Source organism: Bos grunniens, chromosome 26 (genome assembly GCF_055505025.1).
Source record: "Bos grunniens cultivar Pamir isolate PY7600 chromosome 26, Bosgru_T2T1.0, whole genome shotgun sequence".
NCBI lineage: Eukaryota > Metazoa > Chordata > Mammalia > Artiodactyla > Bovidae > Bos > Bos grunniens.
This window is the reverse complement of record NC_141190.1, coordinates 11,796,084-11,821,302: the sequence shown is the minus strand read 5'-3', so window position 1 is coordinate 11,821,302 and position 25,219 is coordinate 11,796,084. Positions and strand designations below refer to the sequence as shown.

The following is a 25,219-nucleotide window of genomic DNA, read 5'->3' as shown; positions in this document are numbered from 1 at the left end:
AAAGCCTCTAGTGAGGTGATCAAAAATGAATTCTTTATAGATAAATGTTACAGGGAAATATACAAGAAAAGAATGCTTGCTAAAGATGCTAGATTTTTGAGTCAGTCAGCAGGGTAGATACATGACAGTTTTCCTAGAACAAGATTTTGTTCCATTAATATTTACCAGAAAATTACTTAAGTATTTTACTGGAATGTTCATTTCTTCCCAAATAAGAGGTAGCAAATTACATCATATACAAAGATCCCTTCCTATACCAGGTTTGGGGCAACTTCTCTTTCATAGTAGTCACAGTGTTCAATGATAATGGTGGTCCAGTGGTTAAGACTCCGTGCTTCCACCACAGGGGGAATGGGTTCAATCCCTGGATGGGAAACGTAAGATTCCACGTGCTGCACAGCCCAAAAATGAAAAAATAAATAAAAATCATAACACCTCAAAAAGTGTGCTTTCTTAAAAATGCAAACCATTAAAAATAAATGTAATGGCCATGGGAAAATGAAAGGTTGTTGTTGAATCACACGAATACACCGGGATTCTTGGCCCCCGGAGGAGAAGAATTCAATCCGGGGCCAGAGACGAGGCTTGATCGCTCGGAGCTTTTGTGTAATAAAGTTTTATTAAAGTATAAAGGAGATAGAGAAAGCTTCTGACATAGGCATCAGAAGGGGGTAGAAAGAGTACCCGCTTGCTAGTGTTAACAATGAAGTTATATACTCTCCAGTGAATCCAAAGAATGTCTGGAGGTTGTAAAGACCTCATCAGACCTACTCCCATAATTTACATTTTAAAATAACAGAATTAGCCAGAAGGTTTAATCCAAAGACTGTCCTTAATCCAGAGACTGTCCTCAGGCAGGATACATTATTGTTATATAATCCTAAGGAATGTGGAGAAAGAAAAAAAGTTTGTCCTTTCTTCCTCCTTGAGAATTCCAGACCCCTCTCTCCTTGGGGACCCCTAGACTCCCTATCAACCTGCCTAGGAAATGACTCTCTCAAAAACACGTGACAATGTTTAGAAACTGTATAGCAGAGTGGTTCTGAGTGTGGTTTTGCAGCCAGACAAACCTAGGTATTCAACCTGAAGCCTCAGTTTATTCATATGTAAAATGAAGCTGATAATCACTACCTTGTTGGAGAGAGAATATTAATAAATACTATTTTATTCTTGCTTCTTTCTCTGAATGTTTGTAATTGATTACTTTTACAATCATTATCATAAACAATAATATTATTACTGTAAAATATTCATAGAAACCAGGACCTGTGTTTATATCTATCATGGTTCCTTTCAAGGCCCAAAGATAAATTTTAAAAATTTAGAAAATCTGCACACCGGGATCTTAGGGAATATTAAACGTTGAGTTTCCCACACTATGGGAGTCAGGCAAATTCCTAAAATAAAAAACTTTGTAAGTAGAACTGTTTCCTCCCAATAGACCATTGCCATGGCAATTCACTAAATAAAACAAACTTGAAGGAAATATTTTTAATGCTTTCTTGCTCAGTGGCCTTGGTTCAGAGACCTTTTTTGTCTTCTAAATGGACCATCAGCAAGTTCCTGCTACCTCCTATCACACACTGAAAATCCAGATCAATTCAGGTTTATACTTCATATAAGGAAACATACCTTCATCCTCATCTCCACCTTCAAACTGGGCCTGTAGTAGACCCGAGGTTTGGCGGCCTGCTTATTCATCTGTGGAGTCCTCTCCATCACGAAGCAACAAAGGGAATCCATCTGGCCACTGTCTATTCATTTTGGGAGCCCCCTGAGCAGCCAGGACAGAGCCACGGAAAGCCTTCCCTCAAACACATCAGTCATCTGTATGATCAGTCGCGTTGCTCCTTGGCAAAGGCAATGTCTGTATTTTAAGATGTAAATTAAAGAAGCATTTCATAGGAAAGTAAACATTGCACTTTTCAATGCTGGATTAAATCCTTTCCTGTTTTATAACCGATGCTGCACTATATCACCTATCTCAAAAATCATCACACTTTGGTGTAATTCCTTGTTCATCTGACACCCTCACTAGACTGTGAATTGGGGATTCCAAAGAGAGTTATGTCTGCCTTGCTTAGTGCTATACATGTGGAGGCCAATATAGTGCCTGATGAGCAAATATACAGAGGTTAGGTAAACAAATACATATTTAATTATAGTTAATTGCTTGAAATTGTGAAAAATAAGATGTATGGGACAATTAATGAGAAGATTATTTTATCTAGGTTACTGCAACAAGGAGAATGTTCATTTTGTCAAAGAAAGGGAGAGAGTCTGGGTTTTTACAGATTTGGGTAAACAAGGGTGTTTAGCAGTGTAAGAGCATGTAATAGGCTCTTACAAGTGGCAGCGATTGTTGTATCAAGTCAACACAAAAGCAAAGGGTATCCTTCCTAGGACACCATCGTTTCCTTATCAGCAGATGCTTCCACCAGTGCCTGAGGTTCTTGGCTGCTTCTCACTCTAGGCTGCCTGCCAGGTCCTGGTAATTTAAAGGACCCTCACTGGTTCCCTCCACCACCTTCACTTATCAGATGATGCATAGTTATCAGGCCATCTCCCTTGGAGCCCTGTTCCTATCCAGCACAGTGCCAAACACATGTTTCACATAGTAGGTGCTCCATAAACATAAATTAAATTAATGCATGACCAAGAGGCTGAGCTTCAGAAAATCTAACATCATACTTACAACAGCTGTCCTTGTTTTCCCTTTTATAATACACATATTTGGCTGCAGAAGCATGTGGGTTAATGTCATTTGGCCAGAATTTATCATGATTCCATGAGTCTCTTGTGTCCCATTTTAGAATCATCCTTTTAAATTTTTGTAATGTTCCTGTTCTAAATGCATTATGTCGCTCATGTCCACACTTAAACTCATCTACCACTTTCCTGCCCATTAGCACAGCTTCCTAAGTCTCCCCTGCTCATCAGGGAATCAGGACTCATCAGCTTGGTTTTTCCCGACTCAGAAGAGTTCAGCATTAGCTGCAGACTTGGAGATTTCACAGTACAAAGCCTTCTGCAGATCCTTTATAAAGGCACTAACTAAGGCTGACTCAGACGAACCCCTGAGGAACCCCACTGTGCTTACCCTTTTCCTTCTAAACAAATGTGCATTTCTACCTACTCATTGCTCCCTGTCTCTAAGCTAGCACCAAATCTGAGACAAAATGCCCTTACCCACTCTACAGTGACAGTGATTCCCATTAAACTGTACTTTGGGGATCTCACAAAGCACAAAATACCACCCGAGGGACAGCGGCAATTCAGTGTGCTGATATGACATTCTTGTCACCATCGTGCCGTTTAAGAACCATTTTACCTCAAAGGTTAAATCCTGTTCCCATAGAAATTCAGGCACAACAGAAGGCCGGTAGAACCGAGACACAATGGAATATTTGAAGCCCGAATTCCATCAAGAGCACTTATTCACTAGAGGGGGTTTCAGAATCCTGAAGACTTCATCATGATGTGCCCCTTTGGGAATGTTGCTTTCTTCGGAATGAGGCTTTGTCAATTGTTTACAGAATCCTTGGAGAGCTCTATGCAAACTAACATTCTTAATATCTATGAGCCAAAATGACTCTCTTTGGCTCAGTTTTGCATCTGTGCTAACTTGAACATTTGTGAACTTTGGGTGTCACCAAGAAGGATGCAAGAGCTCCTCCTGTTCAGTACCTTCTTCTATCACTGCTGTCACTAGAATGCCTGTCTTCAGACGTCTCACACTGTAGTGCAATTATCTGCCTATGTATTTCTCCACTATCAGCACATGATTGATTTATGCTGGGAATCATATTACATTCATCTCTATGTCACAGAAGCCTAGCACATGCAGGTACCTACCACATATTCCTTGAAAGAGTGAACGGATGGACAAATGAATGACCAAACACGCCACACCGCACTCATCCCCATCCCCAGCCACTCTACTTGAAGCAGGAGCCACAAAATGAGAGCAAGTTTATCAAGGAAACTGGGCAAGTAGTCAATGTGTTTCACACCTGCTGGAGGGAAAAAGCACAGTGACCTGCACAAACATCCAAGGGAGCACAGGGTTAAGTTTCCAACTCTGTTTCTCTGGCCACTTCTCCTTTTCCTCTGACAGTTCCTCCCAAGACAGGAGTAAAAACTCTCACGCCAAATACTACCTGCCTACTAGGTTGCCGCAACAAAATATGACAGACGGGGGCTTACGTAACAGAAATTTATTTCTCACAGTTTTAGAGGCTAGAAATCTGAGAGCAAGTTGCTGGCAGGTTGGTTTTCTCCTGAGGCCTCTCTCCTTGGCTTGCACGATGGCCACTTTCTCCCTCTCCTCACGTGGCCTTTTCTCTGTGTGCACACATTACCGGTATCTCTTCTTGTAAGGACACCAGTCCCATTGGATTAGGGTCACACTCTTATGACTTCATTTAATCTTAAATACATTATAAAAGGCTCTGTCTAAAAATATAGGCAAAGGGACATTAAGGCTTTAATATGTGAATAAGGAGAGGACAAATTCCATCTATAACTACCCCACAACCGACAGTAGCCTCAAGGTGGCTTGGGCTCCAGACTGACTTCTTGCCATTTTCCCTCCTAGCCCCTACCAAAGGGTTCTCTCCCAATTCAAGTCAAAGTTCCCACTTTCAGGGCATTTTTAGGCCACCTGCATCTATTCATTCGATAAATATTTAATGAATACCTATTGTGTGCTTGGCCTTTGAGGTGTATCAGTAAATAAAATACTTAATCTTAGGAAACTGCGATAGTAGATGGTGATGACAGACAATAAATGATACTGTAAATTACACAGTTACAAAAAGAATAACAACAGGTAAGGAAGGTTGCGGGTGGGATAAAGAGGAAGTTTACAGTATTCAATAGAGTGGTCCAAGTCAGTCTTATTGAGAAAGTGATGTCTGAGTAGACATAAAGAAGATGAGGGATTAGTCCCAGCATTCATCTTGGGTGTAAAAAGATGCAAAGGAGATAACCAGGCAAAGAGCCACAGCCAGGATATGCCAGGACTGGAGGAGCAGCAAAAGGCCAGTGTGGCAGGAGACAGAGACCACAAGAGCAGCAGGAGGCGAGGTCCGGGAGGTAACAGAGACCGCAAGAGCAGCAGGAGGTGAGGTCCGGGAGGTAACAGCTGGGGATGGGGAAGCAGCGCTGGGCCATCACAAGCACTTTGACATTTACTTTTAGCATGACTGGATTTTGAACAGATTAATGACTTCGTCTAACTTATGTTTCAAAAGATCACACTTGACATCAAAACGTCAAAAGGGCAAGGGTGGGGCGTAGTAAAAGGGTAGAGTTTTTGTATGCAAAGTTAAGTTTTTATCAGCATAAAATGGACTATTATGTACGTGTATATACATACATAGTCAAACAAAAAACTATCGAGGAACTACACTCTATCCTGCAAAACTGTCCTTCAGAAATAAAGAAGAGATAGACTTTTTCTGACAAATTAAAGCTGAGGGAGTCACCACCACTAGACCTCCCTTACAAGAAATGCTGAACGTCTTCAAACTGAATAAAAGAATGCTAATTAGTAACAAGAAAACATATGACACACTGGTAAAGATAAACATCTAGCCAAATTTTTAAAACTCTAATACTGTAATATGTTAGAATGTTAACCACTTAGCTGTAGTACAGGTAAGGGTGAATCACTTTAAGTGTGATGTCATAGGTGGCTTGCCTGTAATGGGGAATTGCTTTTATGACCTTGGTTTCCTCTTACTTTATTTATTTAGCTGTGCGGGTCTTAGACGTGGCATGTGGGATCTTGGCTGTGATGCTCAGATCTTTTGTTATGGTGTGCAGGCTTCTCCAGTCGAGGCGCGAGGGCTCCAGGGCGTGTGGGCCCCGTAGTTGTGGCGCATGGGCTTAGCTGCCCTTCAGCATGTGGGGTCTTAGATCCCTTACCAGGAATCCAACCCAGCCCTACTGCATTGGAAGGCAGGATCTTAACCACTGGACCACCAGGGCAGTCCCTGTAATGGGGAATTTTTGAACAGAGACGCTTCCCGGTATAATCCAGTTTATCTCAGTTGACACCCCTGCAACCACCTGCCTCCAAGCCTCATCCCCCTGACAAAGAAAACCTTAACCTGCCCCTCAACTTGACTAAGTTGAAACTGGTTACTTTCCAACTGTAGGCCCACTACTGATCTCCCTTTTCCTAGAGCATTAACTTTAGAAAATTTGTATTGGAAATTCTTTCTCTGCCCCTTTGAGACGTAACACTTCTACAACTTGGGCTTCTCAGGTGGCTCAGTGGTAAAGAACCTGCCTGCGAATTGCAGAAGACAAGCATCAAGAAGATCCCCTGGAGAAGAAAAGGGCAACCCACTCCAGGATTCTCACCTGGGAAAGCCCATGGTCAGAGGAGCCTGGCATGCTACAGTTCATGGGATCGCAAAGAGTCAGACACAACTTTGCAACGACACAACAACAACTTCTACAACCTAAGAATCATTCTCTAGGAGGCAGGGGAGGGAAGGGCAGCCCTTGAAAACGTAATCATCAAAAAAGACTGGGTCTGTATTTCTCTAATCTGTGGGGAGTAGGAGGCTGATGTCAACAAGCAAACACGCGTGGCCTAATCACATCAACCAGGCTCCTCCTAATGCCTTCAGTACTTTCCCATGAGCTCACCTCAATACTAACACCCCCCAGGGACTTCTCCAGTGGTCCAGTGGTTAAGGCGCCACACTTCCAATGCAGCAGGTGCAGGTTTGAGACCTAATCAGGGAACTAAGATCCCACATGCTGCGTGCCCCCAAAAAAGTAAATTAAAAACAAACAAACAAAACCCTCCAGCCTTTTTTTCCCATGGAGTTCACTCTCTCTTCTGTTGTAACTTTATTGCAATTAAACCCCTACCTAGTCTCAAATTAAATCTTTCTTGCCTGTTTAACTCCACCCAGTACAATATTTCATTGTCAACTTTTTCTCTTAGGTGGACTTTCTCCTCTTCAAGCTCTCAGCATCACCCATCCTGTTCTCAGCAGGCCTAGGGAAGTCTCAATCAGAGCAATGTTTCCCAGCTGCTCCTTTGCAACTTAACTAAGAGCAACAGCCAAGAGAGGTGCTTGAGTTTCTTTTGTTATAAGCAAACCTGAGAACAGATGCCAAATTGCATTATGCTGTAAGAGGATGCATTCCTCCTTTATTGCTTTTTATCTAAACTGTCCCAGTTACCCAAAGCTCAATTTTGTGTATGTGTAGAAATAAAAGTCCTTTTCTACGTTCCTATATCCTAGTCAAAACAAACCATTTTCTGCCAGACAAAATCTGGCAAAGGGACAGCTTTAAAATGAGGAAAGAGCACCAGATTCTGGCCACTAATCAATTGATATAATCTTAGGGAAACCTTCACCCTGCTCCAAAAATTCTTTTCTCTGCTGAGTAGTAAAGAAACACAATTACCTTTCATCTCGCATTCCCACTAATTACCAGGTCAAATAACCTGACTCCCACTGTGAGAGGGACCACAGCCAACTCATTCTGAGGAGGATATTTATATAGTTACAGACTCCATGTTGCTCTGTTTATTATCTTGCATGCGTTTAAACACTGCAGTGGTGTAGCTGAGAATACATTTTTTACTATCATTTTTAAGCACAAGAAAAATAGTCTCATTACTAGTAGAAACTTTGTAATTCCATTGGAATATATGTTATTGCTACACTAATCTAAAACATGAAACTATTTTTAAATGTAAGAGTATTGTAATGGAAGGGGAGTGATTAAGAAAAACAAGAGATCCAAAATGAATAACCTATATATAGAGATATCTTACTCAACTCATGAGCCTAGGGTTTTATTAAGTTATGTAACAAGTGGGGGGAAATATTCATTCTTTTCCCTTCCCCCCAAACTCTGACAGTTGCCCCGCCTTTCTCCCTATCTCCCCACCTACCTCTCATTTCTGTGCTTCATTACACTGATGGCAAGAATGGCGAGAAATCAGCAAGAAAGTCTAGATTCCCACAAAAGAGGTAAAAAATAATTGTGAGAGAAAATAAGAGAGAGGAGACAGAGAAGTGAGTCTGGAATTGGAAGAATATTTAAAGTTGTGAGTTGAAAGAAATTGAGAGCTTCTCAAAGCAGCTTTTGTCCATGAGGAATATTTTAAGAGAGGCAATGATAGGGACACATATTTTAAGTTCTGCTATATATGAGGAATGGTCTTTCCCACCTTGTTAGACTGAGTAAATATTTTAAAATTATGCCTTTGTTGTCAATATGGGTTTTCTTAAAAATCACTACCATGCACGACTGGTGTACTACACCAGAAAGAAGCACAAGAGCCTTGCTTTATTCCAGTTATGGTTTTAGGCTTTAAAAAAAAGTCCTGAGTTCCACCATCCTGCAGTCTGTAATTTACATTAAGTACTTGGCATTAACTGCCTGCTAGCTCCAGGCTATAATCTCGAGTGGTCAATTGCCCTAAGGGGAACACCACTCCACACTGGCAGCTAGTGTTGGAAAGACTGGCAGGAAGCCACACTTCAGAGCTGGCCCCTATGACTGTCTCAACCATCTTTATCAACGCCAGGTAGTGATAACGAACTATGGTTTTCCACTAGAATGAACAGTCTTCATGACAGTGGGTTTGGCTAAAAGTCTTATAGTCTTTTATTGCTCTAGTGTGAGAAGTGTAAACAAATTGAGCAAGTGCAGGCATCTGTATCCTTTGAAATGTACCCCAAGCTTGATTCCAGACAGAACAGTGACTGATTCAAGGGATTCTTGCCATTGGGATTTAACTGTAAAGTTAGCTGAGTCTAGCCACATTTTCTTCTCATGGAGGTATAGTAACAAAGGTTTTCTCCTTGATCAAACTCTAATCTGTATCCTCTGAACTCTGCTTCAACAAACCTCTGTCCTTGGGCATGTCCTCAAGAGGAGTCCCACTGAGTCAGTTTAGCCAGAACCCCCATCTTCCACATCTCCTTGCTCATTAGGGTCTCCACCATTCTCCAGGTGATGTCTGATTATCCTAGCTTGCCTTCAGTGACAGTCTAATGAGGGCAGTTTGGCCAGAGTCCCTCCCCTCCCCTTGATGTTTCCTCAATAATTTCCTACCCACCAATCCATCCCCCCGACACACACAGAGTTCCACTTTTTAAAAAATTCCCACTTTTTCTTATTATATCAGGATTTGAGCACAATCTCTCTCCCTTACATAAAAGCCCCATTGCATTAGTCCCTATACCTATCTCAAAGGTCCTGAAGAAAAAAATCTGCCTTACTGTTGTAACAAGTGTCACAGATAATTTTTTCTTTACCAATAGTCAAAAGACCTCAAAGATCAGATCTGATCATTTGGGGGTCTCCTTGCTACTAAATGTGAGTATGTATGTCAGGTATGGCTTGAAATTTGCTTCCATCCTAACCTAGTAGGAAGTTATAAGCAGGAACATATAACCCTTAGCAGCTTCTAATCATTGAAAACTACTTGTACATTTGCCAAAAAGAACCCAGTGGTTGTACCAGAGCGATTTGGGTCATTTCACAACACCTACTCAGTGATAATGCAGACTGAGGGTCAGAATCGTGAACATCTCCCCAGCTACAACCTTCCACCATTTCATCATTTCCCTAAACGTGCACAGCATCTGCCACCCATGCCTGGAAGCAGTTACATCACCATGAAAGCACTCCTTGTCTTTCAATCTTCATTTTCATGTTGACTTTTTTTACCCCAAAGTAGATAAAGAAACTAACTAGGTTTTTCCAAAGCCAGCAATCCCTATTTTCAAAGGTGCTATTAAGTAGTGATGGCATAATTGATGTTAGCAATCACTGGAACTCAACAATAAAGCCCCCGAGAGAGGAAAGCGGATTTGTTCTCCCGCCTACCTGTTCGAGGAGACCTCCCCACTGAGTCATGCCTCCTATGGGGAGGTGATATTTGAAGAATGAAGCTGTTCCACTGCTTTACTCTTTACTTGTCTGGACTGAAAGCTTCTTACTAATATCTCCTGCTGCTCTTTTAACGGAGGGTCCTTTCTCCTATAGCAGGAGTTCTGCCATTGCAGGAGAAAACCAGCTGGAGACTAGGAAATGGGATTTTAAATTCTCTGGGTACCTGGCACCGACAGGTAGAGGTGACTACATGAACTCCTAGAAGAGTTTCCATGGAAACCTGAAGCACTTTGGACATGCAATGTTAGCATTAACCAGCACTGTTCCATGGACAAGCTCTCTTTCTTTTAAGGGTGCATGCTAAGTTGCTTCAGTTGTATCAGGCTCTTTGCGACCATACGGACTATACCCTGCCAGGCTCTTCTGTCCGTGGTATTCTCCAGGCAAGAATACTGGAATGGGTTGCTATGCCCTACTCCAGGGGATCTTCCCAACCCAGAGATTGAACCCACATCTTTTGTGTTTCCTGCATTGGCAGCCTGGTTCCTTACCACTAGACCCACCTGGAAAGCCCCCTTTCTTTCAAGGAGGAGTCCTTAAAATTCAGCTCAAACCAATATTTTATTGAACATTTCCTATGGGCCAAGCACAGTCTGTATGAGTACAAAGGTAAATCAAATAGAGTCCTTTGCCCTCATGAAACTCTGGTCTAGCAGACAAATGTGTCCTGGAAAGAAAGATCCAAGGTATGACAAGAACATAGACCAATTCGATTAAACCACTTCTAGAAGTGTGAAATGTGAAACCTAAAAGACAGCTGCATATATATACATTTTTTTTAATATAAATGTGTGTATATATATATATATATATATACACAATATATATATGTTGGGACTTCCAGGTGGCTCAGCAGTAAAGAATCTGCTTGCCAGTGCAAGAGATGCGTATTTGATCTTGTAGTCAGAAAGAGCTCCCAGAGAAGGAAATGGCAAGCCATTCCAGTATTCTTGCCTGGGAAATCCCATGGACAGAGGAGCCTGGCGGGCTACAGTCCATGGGGTCACAAAGAGTCAGACATGACTTAGCAGCTAAACAACAACATATGTTGACAATATATATTAAAAAAATTTTTTTTCACTTCTAGGGGTGAGTGGTCAGAAATTAAAATTTAAAGTTTCCACTCCAGAGCAAGTGATCCTCCAAACCTACTTCATATTAACTTTGCCAAGGTGCTTATTAAAAGGACAAATTCCCAGTCCTAAGCCTGAACAATTAAGTTTGGTAGGTTTGGGGTAAGGTCCAGGAAACTGTTTAATAAACACTCTAAGCAATTTTAATGGAGTCTTTCTCTGCAGACCAGTTCCCTAAAAAACTAATTTTCTTTCTCTGCCCTAAGTCCCAAAGGAGATCTTTAGGTCTAGCCTATTCCAACTTCAGGTGGGGAGTAGATTGCCTTCATTTTTTGGCATTTGATTATTTGCTTATTGGTTTTTCAAGGTGGCCTCAGCAACCTCTCCAACTTCTGGGTTTCAATTACTTAAGAGTTCAGCTTTGTGACTCTGCAGGCCTACTTCAAGCAGCTAACCCCACCCATTTCCCCTTACTCCTGACCCCAGCCTATCCATCCAGAGTTCATTGAGTCTGTCTCTTTCTCAACAGTTTTTCTTGGTCCTTTCCAGGAGGATGACCAACTGTCTTGGTTGGCCCAAGACAAAGGTTTACTGGAACTCAGGATTTTCAGTGATATAGCCAGGAAAAGTCCAGGTAGACCAGGATGAGCTAGTCATTGTAAATAGTTGTGCATTTTGGCAAGTTAGAGGGGGGAAAGTTAATGCTTCCTGGTAGGGCTGATTTCTTCACCCCAACCATTTCTAAGCCTTCTCTGTTTTCATCTAACTTCCACCTAGATCCATGGAAACAGAACTAGAATTTGAAACTTTCTTGTATGGATGTGAGAGTTGGACTGTGAAGAAAGCTGAGCACCAAAGAATTGATGCTTTTGAACTGTGGTGTTGGAGAAGACTCTTGAGAGTCCCTTGGACTGCAAGGAGATCCAACCAGTCCATTCTGAAGGAGATCAGCCCTGGGATTTCTTTGGAAGGAATGATGCTAAAGCTGAAACTCCAGTCCTTTGGCCACCTCATGCGAAGAGTTGACTCACTGGAAAAGACTCTGATGCTGGGAGGGATTAGGGGCAGGAGGAGAAGGGGACGACAGAGGATGAGATGGCTGGATGGCATCACTGACTCAATGGATGTGAGTCTGAGTGAACTCCGGGAGATGGTGATGGACAGGGAGGCCTGGCGTGCTGCGATTCATGGGGTCGCAAAGAGTCGGACGCAAATGAGCCACTCAGTCAATTTTAGCTGCTGGCTGCCTGCAGACACTCGGAAATGCCAAGTTTTACCTGCCCCTCTTGGATGAAGGCATGGCAACCCACTCCACTATTCTTGCCTGGAGAATTCTATGGACAGAGGAGCCTGGCAGGCTGCAGTCCATGGGGTTGCAAAAAGTCGGACATGACTGCAGTGACCTAGCACAGCACACACGTGTTTAGAGGGGGACAGAAATCAACACACCAGTGTCAATGTTCGTAAGTGTTGTCAGTCAACCCAATCAGCTCCCTCTCTCTCTGGCTCTAGACATTGCTTTGTATGTTTTAAACATGTACGTAAATGTTATATTAGTAAGCTTTTATTCTTTTCACTCAGCTTGGGTTTTCCAAAGTCATTCTTTTTTTATTTTTTTCCTGGCCACATCATGTGGCATGACGGATCTTAGTTCCCTGATCAAGCAACCTATGCCCCCTGCATTGGGACTGCAGAGTCTTAACCACTGGACCTCCAGGCAAGTCCCCTCTCTGCTTCCAGGTAATTAGAATTAGGTGTCTTCAGGCCTGTGGCTTGCAGGGCTGTATTGGATCCAAATGACAGGCCTCCTGCAGTGACCTGCTCTGTTCCTTGCAATCTGTGTTAAAGCCAAAAATTAGAAAGAGAGTTATGTGAAATCATTGTCAATTCCTGCCACCCCATGCTTGCTAGATTACCAGAGGAAAAGTTAGTTTCTGCTGAGGGAGGAAGAAATCAGCCAATATTCACTGAGAACCATCTACATGTTAGGTAGGGCCTACCATAGCTCTTTAAAAAACCCATCTCCCTTCGTCCTCTAATCAACCCTACGAAGGCATTTACTATTCCCCTTGACTAATGCGAAACTCAATACACGGACAGTGTTGGGAGCACATTCAAGGTTACACAGCTGGAAGGTACAGAGTACAGATTCAAGCAGCGGAAATGGGCTGAGCGACAGCTTCGCCTTCACCTGGCCCGCTCTGCTTCTCCCCACAGGGTTCCTGCTCCTTTCCCACGTTCAGTTTAATTAACATGGAACAGGCAAGCAGGATGCTTTTCAAAACCCAGCTCCCCGCAGTGGAAGCTCCCAGCATCCCTCACTTCGTCCTAGCAGCACCTGGATTCTTAGAGAGCAGGGCAGCATGCCGGCCTACTCTCAACTCTGTCTCCCAGGAAGCAGCCGGATTTGACCCTGAGGTTTCCTGACTCTGCAGGGAGTCCACACTGCTTTTCTCGAGGAGGGATCTACTTCTTTCCCACACTCAGCCCCGCCTCCTCCGCCGCTGCTGCTCTCCTATAATTTTTTCAGCAGCTGGATATTTCCAGAGGATCCTCTGCATCTGAGATAATCCACTCTGAGAGTCCCCATCCATTATGCCTCTTCTTTTTAATGTCTTAAGAAAAAACGGCACTGCTGTCTAGTCTAGATGGACTGATTGTGGAGAAACTAATTGTCCTATCTACAGTTCATGAGCCAGATGTTGTTCATCAGGCACTAGAGTTTAGTCTGGACTTAATGCAACCCCACAAAACACCAAATCCACAAGCTTTCCCTGGCTTTTCCGTAAGGTAGAGCTTTTGTCCAGCAACCCTGAAATTTCCCCAAGGAAATTTTCTCTTCCAGCCAGAGGCCAAACCCAGACAACAACATAGGAGCCTGGAAAAAGTCCCTGCTTCCACTTCATCTGTTTCATATACCTCTTCCCCAAAATCTAAGGCAACATTCAAATAGTATTTTCAGGAGGAGTATCTGGCTATATCAGTATTTTCTGAGTATCTGACCATCAGTCCCTGCTCTCCACTCGCTTCCCCACTCACTCGGGGCCCGGCGTCCGGCAGGGGAAAAGTGACCATCAGTCCCTGCTCTCCACTCGCTTCCCCACTCACTCGGGGCCCACGGGAGAACTTGAGTGTGTCTGCCACGTCATGCAACGGGACACAGCTGTCGCCTTCCCTCTCGCTCAGTTGTGTCTCTGCACAGGCCTCCCTGTCCAGCACTCACAGACACCATATCAGAAGGTAACTCCAAGTCAACTCTCAACCTCTGGGGGATTCTCTTGGGCCCCCTTCCAGACGCAGAAGCAGCCTTCTCTCAAAAAAGACGAAAAGACTGGGAACTTTGGGTTAAGACGTATGACCTCTGCTTACTTTAGGAAGGCCCTCGCTTCCTTCCAGCGTCTTCATTTCTTCTTCTCTGGCAAGACAAAAAGACAGATCAGCTTAGGTCACCTCAACTTTGCTCTCTGCTCCCCACTTGGGATGACCCCCAAGAAGTTGGGTTAGAACCCAAGGGCCTCACAGAACCCAGCTTGAAAAACTACAGTTTTATCTTCTTCTATCAAAGAAAAAATTTTTTTAATTTTTGTTGGAGTATAGCTGATTTACAATGTTGTGTTAGTTTTCGGTGTATAGCAAAGTGAATCAGTTATATAATATCTATATCCACTCTTTTAGATTCTTTAGAGGTCTTACATCATAACATAAAATGGGGGACTTGCCTGGCAGTCCAGTGGTTAAGAATCCACACTTCCAATGCAGGGGAACTGTGGGTTCATTCTGTGGCCAGGGAACTAAGATCCCACATGCTGTGGGGCACGGCCTAAAAAAAAAAAAATTGTAAAAAACATATAATAACATAAAATGAGCCTTGAGACTTCCTGAAATGATAGCACTTAGTGCTTGACTTTTCTTCTCGCACCAAAGATAGGAACTATCTCCACCGTGCTGGATGCAGACTGCCTCTCAGTGGGAGCATCGCTGGGAACCTGGGGCTTGGGTAAAGGTCTGAGAAGGCAGTGTGTGTGTGTGTGTGTGTGTGTGTGTCTGAGTTGAGTCACACAGTGACTGGAGGGGCTTCCCCAGCACCATCTTAAGTGAAGCTCAAGTTATTAAGGGATTTGTGCATGCCTCTCTGTTTCCAAGAAAGAGGCAGGAATAACAGTAACATTGGAAAGAGAAAGGAGCTGGAGGCTCTGCTCTCCTTCCACCTGCAGAAAGGAAAGTGAGCAGCGTTCATGGGGTGAAATCTGCCAACACAGGTGTGGTATAAAGTGAGAGACTATGACTGACAGGAGAGAAGTGGGTCTTCAATGGCCAAGAAGGAGCAATCCAGGAACTGGCTAGTCACACAAGAAAGTTTAACCAAAACACAAAGTGAAATCTGGTTGGGAAGTGGGTTATGTGTAAATATTTTCTCTATGAATTGACCTAAGGGAAAAAACATTTAACACATTTCACTGATGTATGTTATACTTTAGCTTCAATATTGTTGAGGGCAGGACGTTTTTAATAGGGAAAACCTGGGAAAGTCAGATGACCAACAAAGTAGGGTAGGCCAGATGAATCATAGCACATCCATCTGATAGAACACTACACAGTCTTTAATGATATCAAGGGAAAAAATTTAATAAAATCAGAAGATGTTCACTAACTATTGTTAAATGAAAAAGCAAGCCACAAAACAGTATGTGTATTTGCTTCTATTTTTGTTGAAGAAAAAAAAATACATAGGGGAAAAAAATCCAAAAGAATATACCTTAGAGATCCCCCACCTCCCACTCCAGAGAGACAGAATTACATATGATTTACACTTACTTTTTGAAAAAGCATATGTTAAAATTTTTTCAACAGATATTATTTTGTAGTCCATGAAAGAAAAACAAAAATGTTTTTTAAAAACCAAAAGTGAATGGAAGAGAATATCTGGCCATTGAGAGCTGTGTCAAAATGAGAACATCTGTTCCAACATGCACCTGGGAATTTTCAATAGCAGGAAGACAAGGACAAAGCGTGGGTTCAAACCACTTACTTAGAATGGTCAAAAAGAACCTTTGCTGAGTTATGCAAAATATGAAAGGGAGGAAGAAAGAGTAGAAGACAGCAGTGAGAGAGATGTGAGATGACCAGAACTCAGGTGAGGGATCTGGCCTGGCAGAGGAAGGAGGAAGGAGAGAAAGCCAGGAATCCTGCAGAGCAGGGAATGGTGAAATTTGCTAACAGCCTCAGCATGGAAATAGGTGAAAACGAGGATTATGTCCAAAATGACCTCTTCTACCCCCGACCTGGGACACAGCATGCTGTGGGAAGAGGCTGGGTCTCTGGAATGCCTCTCTGAAAGGGGGGGGAAAAAACTACGTTATAACTTTATCATCTTACACTTTAGTAGAGGCAGGGCTTCTAAGAAATATCCAAAATTAGATAGGCAAATTCAGAGATAAAAACAAGTAGAGGAATCATCTGCATATTAGTTTCAGAAAAAAAAAGGAAATAAGGTTGTGATGAAAGCAGGTGGAAAAGAACAAGAGCTGTGAGTCAGACCAATGCTCACTGAAATACTTTTTAAAATTGGAAGCAATGCATGCCCATCACATAGTAAATCTTAAAAAATGCACCTACAGTTACCTGTCATAAGTATCAGCCCTTCTACTAAATTCAGAGCGCCTTCTAAAATTTTCCCTTCGTATTCTTGTTCCAAAGTGCCTAATACATTGCTGTAGTAAGTGTTCAACAAATATCTGTGGAAAGAATAAATGAAGGCAGTTACTAATTCTACTTTGTCCTTCCTCAGTGTCAAAGGAAAGGACGACATCTGATTAATCACAATCTGGACGATTACTTCCTGTAAAACGAATTCACTTGGACACACAGATTGTCACAGTAGAAGGAATTTTAGACATCACTAAGTCCACTGCTTTTCTACCACTTTCAGGTAGGTAGTGACCCACACTCAGTTTCAGTCAGAGCAACTCAGCTTTTATCTGTTTTGTATAGTGGACTTCTGCCTAAAATTTCACTTGTGCAGAGTTTCTGAAAACAAGTAAAATCCGAAAATCATGGCATCTGAAACCCTCTCATTTCTTAAGGTAAGGAATCAGTGGAGTGGTTTTTTAAGCCATTTCCATGCCAAATGAAACACTTGATGTCCATTATGTTTGAATATCAGATAAACAACACACAAAAATTTTAATATGTCTCAAATACAGCTGCACTTGTCCAGCTGTCCAAACACCAGGGTCCATAAATGCTCCATCTTAGAAGCTGCTACAGCACCAAGGCTTTCACTGTATTGCTATCAAGAGATTGCTCTTTTAAAAAATTTTTATTTTATTGAAATGTAGTCGATTTACAATGCTGTGTTAATATCTGCTGTGCAGCTTAGAGACTCAGTTATAGACATTTTTTTTCATATTCTTTTCCATCATGATTTATCAGGATATTGACTACTGTTCTCTGCGCTTTACAGTGGTTCTTGTTCAGTTACTAAGTCATATTCAACTCTTTGTGATCCCATGGACTACAACACTCCAGGCTCCTCTGTCCTCCACTGTCTCCCGGGGTTTGCTCAAATTCATGTTCATTGAGTCAATGATGCTATCTAACTATCTCATCCTCTGCCGCCCCCTTCTTGTTTCGCCCTCACTCTTTTGCAGCATCAAGGTCTTTGCCAATCAGTCAGCTCTTTGCATCAGGCGGCAAAAGTGTTGGAGCTTTAGCTTCAGCAACAGTCCTTCCAATGAATATTCAGGGTTGACTTCCTTTAGGATTGACTGGTTTGATCTTGCAGTCCAAGGGACTCTCAAGAGTCTTTTCTAGCACCACAATTCAAAAGCATCAATTCTGTGGTGCTCAGCCTTCTATATGGACTAATGCTCATATCTGTACATGACTACTGGAAAAACCGTAGCTTTGACTACATGGATTTTTGCGGGCAAAGTGATGTCTCTGCTTGTTAATACTCTGTCTAGCTTTGTCATAGCTTTTCTTCCAAGAAGCAAACATCTTTTAATTTCATGGCTGCAATCATCAGCCTCAGTGATTTTAGAGCCCAAGGAAAGAAAATTTGTCATATGCTTCTACTTTTTCCCCTTCTATTTTCCATGAAGTGATGGGACTAGATGCCATGATCTTAATGATCATGGTCTTAATGTTGAGTTTCAAGCCAGTGTTTTCACTCTCCTCTTTCATCCTTATCAAGAGGCTCTTTCATTCCTCTTCACTTTCTACCGTTAGAGCGGTATACAGTGCTGCACAGTAGACCTTGTTTGTCCATAGATAATAGTTTGCATCTGCTAACCCCAAACTGCTCATCAAACCTCTTCCACCTTCTCCCCACTTGGCAACCACAAGTCTGATCTGTCTGTGAATCTGCGTCTGTTTGGCAGATAAGTTCATTTCTGTCATTTTTAGATTCCACATATAAGTGATATCAGGTGGTTTTGTCAAGACGCTATTCTTTAACTCCCAGTCTGAACAATAAAAACTCAGCTCATAAATCATACTCTCCAGTGTGCTATTACAGACAGAGCCAGGATCAAGCAGCCATCGCCACAAGAATCCTGACTTACATTAGGGTAAAATGAGCGCTTTCCTGTCAAAAGTGTAAGGTACAACTTTATCAGTGTTACCTTAAAGGTAACGCCCTTGACATGTTCACAGTTTAATGGCTCAAGCAGATATGCCCATTTGGGACTGATGAGAATATATGCATGGGTAAGGGAGCTATAGTAGCTGTGATGCTGACTTAACTTCCAGATGTTCAATCAGGATTTAGAAAAGGCAGAAGAACCAGAGATCAAATTACCAACATCCACTGGATCATCGAAAAAGCAAGAGAGTTCTAGGAAAAAACATCTACTTCTGTGTTATTGACTATGCCAAAGCCTTTGACTGTGTGGATCACAACAAACTGTGGGAAATTCTTACAGAGATGGGAATACCAGACCACCTGACCTGCCTCCTGAGAAATTTGTATGCAGGTCAGGAAGCAACAGTTAGAACTGGACATGGAACAACAGACTGGTTCCAAATCAGGAAAGGAGTACGTCAAGGCTATATATTGTCACCCTGCTTATTTAACTTACTTACAGAGTACATCATAAAAAATGTTGGACTGGGATCACACAAACTGGGATCAAGATTGCTGGGAGAAATATCAATAACCTCAGATATGCAGATGACACCACCCTTATGGCAGAAAGAGAAGAATTGAAGAGCCTCTTGATGAGAGTGAAAGAGGAGAGTGAAAAAGTTGGCTTAAAACTCAACATTAGAAAACTAAGATCATGACATCTGGTCCTATCACTTCATAGCAAATAGATGGGGAAACAATGGAAACAGTGACAGACTACTTTTTTTGCGCTCCAAAATCACTGCAAATGGTGACTGCAGCCATGAAATTAAAAGACATTTCCTCCTTGAAAGAAAGTCATGACCAACCTAGACAGCATATTAAAAAGCAGAGACATTACTTTGCAGACAAAGGTCCATCTAGCCAAAGCTTTGGTTTTTCCAGTAGTCATGTATGGATGTGATAGTTGGACTATAAAGAAAGCTGAGCGCCAAAGAATTAATGCTTTTGAACTGTGATGTTGGAGAAGACTCTTGAGAGTCCCTTGGACTGCAAGGAGATCCAATCAGTCCATCCTAAAGGAAATCAGTCCTGAATATTCATTGGAAGGTCTGATGCTGAAGCTGAAGCTCCCATACTTTGACCACCTGATGTGAAGAGCTGACTCATTGGAAAAGACCCTGATGCTGGGAAAGATTGGAGGTGGGAGGAGAAGGGGACGACAGAGGATGAGATGGTTGGATGGCATCACCAACTCAATAGACATGAGTTTGAGTAAGCTCCGGGAGTTGGTGATGGACAGAGAAGCTGGTGTGCTGCAATCCATGGGGTCACAAAGAGTCGGACACGACTGAGTGACTGAACTGAATAATCAGATCATAAATCATTTACTTCCTTGTCCTGGCCATCAAATTACATTTCTTTCCAGGCAAGCTAATATCTTTTCACTTTGGTTCCATACCATAATGAGCTCCATCACATATGGCATTTGCCAAGCACACTGCTAGGTAATGAAAAGAGAGAAATTTCTTTGCCATTTTATTCATGAAGGGAAGCCCTCCCCAGTGATTTTCACCTCCTTCTCACTGACCGTCTCCAGCCACAAGAGGACAGAGATCAAGTTTGTAGCTTTTATGGCTTTTATGATGGAGGATGGGGCTTCCCTGGTGGCTCACATCGTAAAGAGTCTGCCTGCAATGCATGATGAAGTAGGCATGAGATGGGAGAAATTAAAATTGGGAGATGCCAGTCAAATACATCTAAATCACACTATTATGTATGCATATTTCCTAAAATTTTGTGAGCATAACTTAAGCTAATTTACTTTTGCTGATGTTGATTTCTATTTGCATGATTCTTCGAGTGATCTTATGTCAAATTTTTCAAGTGATCTTATGTAAATTTTCCACTTGATATGAACAATATAACCCTTTTTTTCATGCAGTCTATTTTATCAAAGTGAGGTAGTAGAAGGAATGAAAAGATTTCTAGATGCTAGTACAGGTAACTGAATGAATGAGATATTTTTAACGATGTTACTTTTAAAATTAGTTCCTGGAATTTTCTCCTGCTGCTAAGTCGCTTCAGTCGTGTCTGACTCTGTGCGACCCCATAGACGGCAGCCCACCAGGCTCCTCTGGCCCTGGGATTCTCCAGGCAAAAATACTGGACTGGGTTGCATTTCCAGTTCCTGGAATTTTCTCCCGTGGTGGCAAGAACTTCTTTGGTTGGCAAGGAACAGCGCCAAAGATAATATTACCTATCTTCCCACATTTTTGCCCTGCTTGGCACTTTACATAAATTGGTGCAGCTATGAAGTCAGAGAATGGGTTTTATGCCAGGCCTTTTCACAGAGAAGTGCTTTGTCTCCCTCTGGTGGAAAAATTTATGTTTGCAACATCAGTTGCAGTTCTCGGGCCTGGGTGCACTTTGGGATCCCTCTGCACACAAGCTCAGTCGTGACCGACTCTTTTGTGACCCTGTGGACTGTACCTGCCAGGCTCCTGTCCATGGAATTTTCCAGGCAAGAATACTCGAATGGGTTGCCATTTCCTTCTCCAGGGGATCTTCCCAATCCAAGGGATCACACCCAAGTCTCCTGCATTGGCAGGCGAATTCTTTACCGTTGTGCCACCTTGCAAGCCCTTATAATCACCAGGGGTTCAATAATCCCAATACCCCAGCCCTGCCCCAGACTAATTCAGTGAGGTCGGCAACAGAATCCAGCCAGCGATATTTGGTTTAAAAAATACGTACATGATTTTAATATACACTGAGTTAGAAGTTCTAAAACGATGATAAACTGATGGCCACAAAGGGAAAAGAGCAATCTGTGTATGTAGATTCCATCATCTTCCAGGGGCCCCTTTACAGTTTCCAGAGGGGAAATCACTAAGGACTGTCTTAGAATATAAGAACTCTAAATCCCAGTTTCTTCCTGAGTGACTCTCCCTGTGGTGAGATAAGAATGCATTAAGCAAACACACACACACACACACACACACACTAAGTACACAATCAGGTACTTTGGCAAAACTGTCACGTAGTTTTAACTGGACTTTCATACCTTTTGTATTTACCAAAAACTTTCTCACGTATTTTCTCATTTAATTCTCTTAAGGACCTGTTAAGGTGGATAGTCATTCCTCCTGTGAGTATCAACACTCACCTAAGAACACAAAGCCCTACAGTAGTCTAGGTACACACTCAGAACTTGCTTTTCCCTTCTTCTCCTCCTCATTAATATTTCAGTTCAGTCGCTCAGTCATGTCCGACTCTTTGCGACCCCATGAATTGCAGCACGCCAGGCCTCTCTGTTCATCACCAACTCCCAGAGTTCACTCAGACTCACGTCCATCTAGTCAGTGATGCCATCCAGCCATCTCATCCTCTGTTGTCCCCTTCTCCTCCTGCCCCCAATCCTTCCCAGCATCAGAGTCTTTTCCAGTGAGTCAACTCTTCCCATGAGGTGGCCAAAGGACTGCAATTTCAGCTTTAGCATCATTCCTTCCAAAGAAATCCCAGGGCTGATCTCCTTCAGAATGGACTGGTTGGATCTCCTTGCAGTCCAAGGGACTCTCAAGAGTCTTCTCCAACACCACAGTTCAAAAACATCAATTCTTCGGTGCTCAGCTTTCTTCACAGTCCGACTTTCACATCCATACATGACCACAGGAAAAACCATAGCCTTGACTAGATGGACCTTTTTGGCAAAGTAATGTCTCTGCTTTTCAATATCCTATCTAGGTTGGTCATAACTTTTCTTCCAAGGAGTAAGCATCTTTTAATTTCATGGCTGCAGTCACCATCTACAGTGATTTTGGAGCCCCAAAAAATAAAGTCTGACACTGTTTCCACTGTTTCCCCATCTATTTCCCATGAATTGATGGGACCAGATGCCATGATCTTTGTTTTCTGAATGTTGAGTTTTAAACCAACTTTTTCACTCTCCTCTTTCACCTTCATCAAGAGGCTTTTTAGTTCTTCTTCACTTTCTGCCATAAGGGTGGTGTCATCTGCATATCTGAGGTTATTGATATTTCTCCCGGCAATCTTGATTCCAGCTTGTGCTTCTTCCAGCCCAGCATTTCTCATGATGTACTCTGCATACAAGTTAAATAAGCAGGGTGACAATATATAGCCTTGATATACTCCTTTTCCTATTTGGAACCAGTCTGTTGTTCCATGTCCAGTTCTAACTGTTGCTTCCTGACCTGCATACATATTTCTCAAGAGACAGGTCAGGTGGTCTGGTATTCCCATCTCTTTCAGAATTTTCCACAGTTTATTGTGATCCACACAGTCAAAGGCTTTGGCGTAGTCAATAAAGCAGAAATAGATGTTTTTCTGGAACTCTCTTGCTTTTTCCATGATCCAGCGGATGTTGGCAATTTGGTCTCTGGTTCCTCTGCCTTTTCTAAAACCAGCTTGAACAACTGGAATTTCACAGTTCATGTATTGCTGAAGACCACCATACTGTATAATGGAAATTTGCTAGAACTTAAGTTTTCTTACCAAAAGGAAAAAAAAAGGTAAATACATGAGGTGATGGATATGTGAACCTGATGGGGGATATTTTCACAGTGTATACGTATATTAAATCACTTTGTACACTCTAAGTATCATAATTTTTCCATCAATTATACCTTAATAACGCTGAAAAAGGGAGAATCTGAGTAAAAATTATATAGGTATTCCATATAATATTCTTATTCTTGCAACTTTTCTATAATCTTGAAGTTATTTACAAATAAGTTTTTAAAATATTTTTCTAATATTTACATTGCCAAGATCTCAGCTTGTCTCTTTTTCCCAACCAATACAGATCTATTTGATGTGCATTTGTTGAACACATAGTTGGTAATCTTGAGAGAAGATCATCAAAGGCATAAATATACAACTATAGAAGTTCTTACCCATGTAACATGGAGGCTACATCTTATCTATTGCTTTTTTACATATCCTAGAAGACTTCAAATGAAGATTGAATAGGTTGAAATAGATTGTTATCTTTTAAAATCTTGTCAAACTAATTCCTGCTGATAATGGCTGTTTTAATCATAAATATACATTGCTGCTGCTAAGTCGCTTCAGTCGTGTCCGACTCTGTGCGACCCCATAGATGGAAGCCCACCAGGCTCCCCCGTCCCTGGGATTCTCTAGGCAAGAACACTGGACTGGGTTTCCATTTCCTTCTCCAATGCATGAAAGTGAAAAGTGAAAGTGAAGTCATTCAGTTGTGTCCGACTCTTCTCAACCCCATGGACTGCAGCCCCACCAGGCTCCTCCGTCCATGGGATTTTCCAGGCAAGAGTACTGGAGTGGGGTGCCATTGCCTTCTCCAAAATATACATTACTGCTATAAAATTTAGTTATTAAAAAGGAAACTAGTTCTACTTCTGGCAATACTGAATTAGATGGTTCTGATCAACTCTCTAAGTACAACGTGAAAAATTATTCAAAATATATATTATTAAAAGAGTGAAACAAAAATAAAAAAGTAAAAGGTAAAAAAATTAAAAAAAAAAAGAGTGAATAGGCAAATCAGAGAGAAAAAATACTTGCAACACATATAAATGACAAAAGAGCTCATATCTAGAAGACATAGGATTCCTACAAATAAATAAGACTGACAACCCAATTTTAAAATGGGCAAATGACTTAGTAAAAGGAGATAATCAAATAGTCAATAAACATATGAAAGGATCTCAAACTCATTAGTCATCAAAGAAATGAAAATTAAAACCATGTAATGCCAAGTGATTGTGAACTACAACTCATGCCCTGCTGAGTTGTACATGTATATGCTAATGTACTTTGGTACAACCATTTTAGAAAATGGTAGTATCTTCTAAAGCTGAACATACAAATATATTATATAACTTACAAATTTCAATTGCTAGGTACACCTCAGAGATATGTGTTTATGGCAGCATTATTTGTAAATAACAACAAAAAAACTGGAAATCTAAATGTCCTAACAGAAGCAGAAGATATTAAGAAGAAGTGGCAAGAATACACAGAAGAAAAAGCTATATATGACAAACCCACAGCAAACATTATCCTCAATGGTGAAAAATTGAAAGCATTTCCTCTAAAGTCAGGAACAAGACAAGGGTGCCCACTTTCACCATTACTATTCAACATAGTTTTGGAAGTTTTGGCCACAGCAATCAGAGCAGAAAAAGAAATAAAAGGAATCCAAATTGGAAAAGAAGAAGTAAAACTCTCACTGTTTGCAGATGACATGATCCTTTACATAGAAAACCCTAAAGACTCCACCAGAAAATTACTAGAACTAATCAATGACTATAGTAAAGTTGCAGGATATAAAATGAACACACAGAAATCCCTTGCATTCCTATACACTAATAATGAGAAAACAGAAAGAGAATTAAGGAAACATTGCAACAAAAAGAATAAAATACTTAGGAATATATCTACCTAAAGAAACTAAAGACCTATATATAGAAAACTATAAAACACTGGTGAAAGAAATCAAAGAGAACACTAATAGATGGAGAAATATACCATGTTCATGGATTGGAAGAATCAATATAGTGAAAATGAGTATAGTACCCAAAGCAATTTATAGATTCAATGCAATCCCTATCAAGCTACCAACAGTATTCTTCAC

General features: G+C 41.6%; 1 long non-coding RNA gene across 1 annotated transcript; it reads right to left on the bottom strand.

Moving 5' to 3' along the window:
- Window positions 1-12,597: 12,597 nt before the first annotated feature.
- Window positions 12,598-14,436, bottom strand: LOC147344020 (uncharacterized). The gene is made up of 2 exons (XR_015155136.1): window positions 14,385-14,436; window positions 12,598-12,852 (listed from the first exon to the last, which is right to left on the bottom strand). It is a non-coding gene; the product is annotated as an uncharacterized LOC147344020 (long non-coding RNA).
- Window positions 14,437-25,219: the final 10,783 nt, after the last annotated feature.